Source organism: Leptonychotes weddellii, chromosome 6 (genome assembly GCF_054177405.1).
Source record: "Leptonychotes weddellii isolate Sample4059 chromosome 6, ASM5417740v2, whole genome shotgun sequence".
In the NCBI taxonomy this organism is placed as follows: domain Eukaryota; kingdom Metazoa; phylum Chordata; class Mammalia; order Carnivora; family Phocidae; genus Leptonychotes; species Leptonychotes weddellii.
In genome coordinates this window covers 111,285,829-111,290,731 of record NC_138374.1, presented here as the reverse complement: position 1 = coordinate 111,290,731, position 4,903 = coordinate 111,285,829, and the positions used below count along the sequence as shown (strand labels likewise).

General features: G+C 40.9%; 1 pseudogene; it reads right to left on the bottom strand.

Moving 5' to 3' along the window:
- Positions 1–239: 239 nt before the first annotated feature.
- LOC102744799 (C-terminal-binding protein 2 pseudogene) lies at positions 240–2,511 on the bottom strand (annotated as a pseudogene).
- Between the last annotated feature and the right edge of the window lie 2,392 nt (positions 2,512–4,903).

Genomic DNA, 4,903 nt, shown 5'->3' with positions numbered 1-4,903 from the left:
GGGGTCTTTTCTGGTTCCATACAAATTTTAGGATTATTTGTTCCATTTCTTCTTCTTTGCATCATTGGAGGGTATTAGTGAATTCACAACCAACTTGCTGGCTGTATGTAGTTCAGATGGGAGAGAAACTTCTGTACGGGAGCCTGTATGGTCTTCGATCCTATGCTGGCAGTTTTCTAACACAGGCAAACAATTTTCTCCCCATTTTGTAGTAATTTAATCTTCCTATTAGCAAAAGAGGTCTCCAGCCACCATGTAGAGTCATAGGATGGGGATTTCCTCTTAGTATTTTTAGTTTCGATATTTGTAACTCCTGAAGCAACATTCTAGAGCAAGGTATTCAGGACCTGCTCTGCCAAAGGACTGATAAAGGAAAAAGATCTATTTATTCTTTGTGATTTGATGCACATATGAAGAGCATAACACATCATAACAGACATTGGTCATTAATAAATCACGTCCTAGTCTTTTAGTGCTTCTGTAACCAGAAGACAGCTTCAGCTTTCCCACATCTAGGCTTCGAGCCCTTTTAACCCTGCGACATCAATGATGCATATGTCTGGAATTAGTTAAAAAGATGGTCAAATTCCTTTTCTTAGTTCATCTATTTTTCACTGTCTCTTGCTCCCAGGTTTATCTGAATGATTACCATTTTTCATTCTCTGCTATTGCTCATTGAGGTGCTCCCTATTGTGTTCATGGTTTGCAGGCTGGTTGGGAGAGGGAGCTTGGGAAGGGTGTGCCACTGTAGGGAGGTTGTGAGTTGCCAGGATACCTCCAGGGATGATCCCTTCCATAGCTGCCAGGAGTTCTCTGGGAGCCACACCCACAATGCCTGGCAGGTATCTGTATGTGGTGCCCTTGAGCTCCGGATGAATCACTTGCTGATCTATTACTGACTAGGGAGCTGTTGTGACAAAGAATTCTTTGTTCACAGTGTCTTAAGCTTTCAGGGATGCGACCTGTGATTGCCCAGCAGATCTTGGTGGCAGCTGCCTCCCTCATCTCTAGTGAGGCTTGCTGACTATACCAGGCTATGTGGGGCGTACAAATGAGATTTGGTAAATCTTTCAAGGGACCCTGAGCAAAGCTGAAAGGCTGTAATTCATGCCCTTCAAGGGCTGTCCCTTGTATCCTACCATCCTTGAGGGCTTGGGCTAAGGCTTTGTCATCCACCAGCCCACCTCGGACCGCATTCACCAGGAATGCTCCATGCCTCATTGATGAGGTGGTGGTTGTGTTCATTGAGATTACAGTGCAAGGAGATGCAGTCACTCTGATACATTAAGTCCTGCAGGGCATATACCCTCTGCACACCCAGGGATTACTCTATCCCATCCTGTAAGTGGGGGTCATAAAATATGATGCTGAATCCAAAGGCCATGGCTGCAACAGCAACCACTTGCCCCGTGCAACAGAAGAGGATGAGGCCCAGTGCCTCCCCATGAATGTGGGCCGTTCGCCAGGTGTCAATCTGCTCAACGTTCTGGACCCTTGTGCCTCCCTGCAGCACCTGGTACAACCATGTGTTCTGCTGGTACAGGTAGAGGATGTGACAGATGCTGGAGTCAAGCCGTCTCTTCTCCTGCTGCTGAGGCATGTTGCACGGGCTGATCCCGAGCTTGCCAGCAGCCTTGATGTCAACGTTGTTGTATCTGCTGCCAATCCGCACAATCTCTCTCCAGGCTTTGAACTTCTCCAGGTCCTCCCTGGTAAGGGTGATGGTATGGCATATGCGTCATAGAAGGCCACAGTGACCAGGTCCCTCAGAACTGGCATCTCCGGTCTCTGCCACTGAGTAGAGCCACCAGAGGGCGAGGGTGCAGGGGGCCATTCATGATCTGGGGCTGAATGCCTTCACAAATTGTGTCCAAGTGCTGTCTCCTGAGTTCGTGCTTATCCATAAGGCCATTCTTTTTATTTTTTTAAGATTTTATTTATTTATTTATTATTTATTTAGAGTGCAGGAAGTGGGGAGATTTGGAGGGGGAGAGGGAGGGAGAGAATCTCCAGCATACTCCTCACCGAGCTTGGAGCCTAAGGGATGGGAGGACCCAGAGATCCTGACCTGAGCTGAAATGGAAAGTCCATTTCTCAACCAAGTGAGCCACCTTGGCACCACAAGGGCCATTCTTCATGGAACCTTACAACTCTCTGATTCAAAAGGCAAAGCTGTCCTCTAAGAATTTAGGGGAATGCACAGGAGTGTGTGGCATTATACTACTGTGAACCCAATATAAAGCTGTCCATAAACTATAGTTCACACAATGGGCTATCTGTCTTTAAGGGAATCCAGCTTCATTGGGTCAAAACCATTTATGGTGATGAAACTCTGGTTCTGCTTCGGGCCTTGGATGCAGGTTCCGGGCCCACCTCTCGAGCTTGTGTTGTCTCGTGGCTCTTTCCCAGTCCTGTCCTGGGACCAGGAGGGGTGCCAACAACCCTGTGGGTGTGGATGGCGGTGGACCAACCTTGGCTGTGGGGGTCAGACCCCGCACAGTGGCCTGTGGGAGGAAGGAGTCATTTCTTTTGTTTTATTATCTATTTCCCTGCTTGACAATAAAGGCACAGAGTTCACAGTATAAATTATTATTATTATTTGTTGGCTCTTTATTGCAGTTTGTGATTTTGAATGTTTTCTCTTCATAAGTGTAGAAAATTAGAAAATACATTAAATAAAAAAGAAGCAAATAAAAATGATCTGAGAGCTTGCCTGCAGTAGTACCATTCACATTTTAGAATAGTTTATCTCTACCTTTTTATGCTTGTATATTTGTGTGTAATTATATGTATATGCTTATTTGTATATATGTATATAATTTTTATGGTGTAAAACTGTGGTCATGTTACCTACACAACTAGCATTATATATACATACATATATACAAGTGCTTTTTCACTTCATGTTTTTTCGTGAGTATTTTCCAGTTATCAAATAAACTTTGAAAGTATCATTATTAAAATTTTGATAATATTCCATATAAAGGAATGTCCACAATTTATATAACTCTTTTCCTTTTGTTTTGTTTTATGTTTTCAATTTTATACTGTTACAAGCAATTCTGCATAAAATACGCTTGTACAAGATTTGGTTCACAACTGATTATCTCCTTAGAATATACTCTGAGAAGAGAATTTATTCTATCAAAATGTAAGAATACCTTTAGGAGTCTTAATGCAAATCATGAAATTGTACTGTGTTTAGGTGTATTTAGTACTGGTGGGGAGATTCAGGGAAACTCTCTTTAGGGTAAGGGAGTTCTAACAGGTTACTTAGCTCAGCGTGCAGTTCTTGAATTCATAGTATGCACCAACAGCTCTCTTCGGTGTTGGAGATCATCAGAGATGAAAAAGGCAGTTTTACTCCAATGAGATATAACAGAAAAGTATTGAGCTTCTCTTCTAGTCAAGATGACCTTTTACTAGGAAGACCCACCTTCCCATCCCCCAACACAACCCCCAGTTTAACTCATCTCTTTCCTGTGGAGGCCTTGCTGCATTTTGGTTATGCTTTCAGCTTCCTGAATCATTAGACTTGGGTTAGATCTTAATTCTGTCCTGTGTATTCATGGTTAGGTTAATATTTTAAACTTTTGCATCTGTAAAATGATGGTAATAATACTGATATCACTGTTTTTTGTTAATTTTAAGGGACATTGTGTATGCAAAACAGTATAGTGTCTTACACATGATAAACTTGCAATAAATGTCAACTGTTATTATCATGTTTCTATGTTGAAAAGACTGAGTGTCAGTCCAATACTTATTTAGGCCTTGAGCAGTTCTAGAGCTTAATTTTCAATGACAGGTGAAGATCCAAACTAAAGGTAGAATGTAGAAAGAAGTAACACGAGACTGTTCATGTCACAATAAATGGGAAGAATGGAGAGAAACAATGTTAATACTAGGTGCCTTTTATTATTTTGATTTGGCCAGCCATTGTTTTAACTGCTTTACATATATTAATTTTACCCTACAAGTCAGGTACTGATGTTATTTCTATTTTCCAGATGAGAAAATTGAGGCAAAGAGAAATTACATGTTTGCTCAATAAATTGCAAAGAGAAGTTAATTATGGTGCTTCTCTGCTAGACATTTAGAAACAGAGTCTTTTATCAGTTTTTCAATAACTCTTCAGCATAGTTACTGAAGTAAATATTATCGTTCTCACTTTATGGATGAAGAAACTAGGACTTAAATAGTATCAGGAAAGTGTCTCTGGTTCCATGACTAGGAAAGATAGATGCATTTGAATACACAGTGGCATGCCACCCAGCCTGTGTGGTTTCCTCTTTCCACAGTACCTCTTACTTTTAGGAATAAACAGTGAATTGTCTTAAGATTTGTATAACTAACATAATTTCTAACAGTACAATATGTATACGTACATTTACATATGTATTTTATATATATATGTATATATATATGTATGTATGTATTTGTTTTCTACCATTCATCCAGTAGACCACAATCTAAAGACAAGAGTATCCTAAAGTAAACAAGCAGGTTTTTCTCAATGAACTTTAATTTAAAGAAACATACAACACAATTTGAGGATTTAACATTATTCTAATTTTGAAGATTTTATTTATTTATTTGAGAGAGAGAGAATGAGAAAGAGCACATGAGAGTGCGGAGGGTCAGAGGGAGAAGCAGACTCCCCGCCGAGCAGGGAGCCCGATGTGGGACTCGATCCCGGGACTCCAGGATCAGGACCTGAGCCGAAGGCAGTCGCTTAACCAACTGAGCCACCCAGGCGCCCAACATTATTCTAATTTTGAACTTGCTTTAGAGTAGAAACAGACAGATACAATCATTTGACTTTTGACAATTGTATAAAAAAGAATTATAGCTTTTCACCTCTTACAAAGCCAACATTTAAATGAAGACAACAAAATCTGGT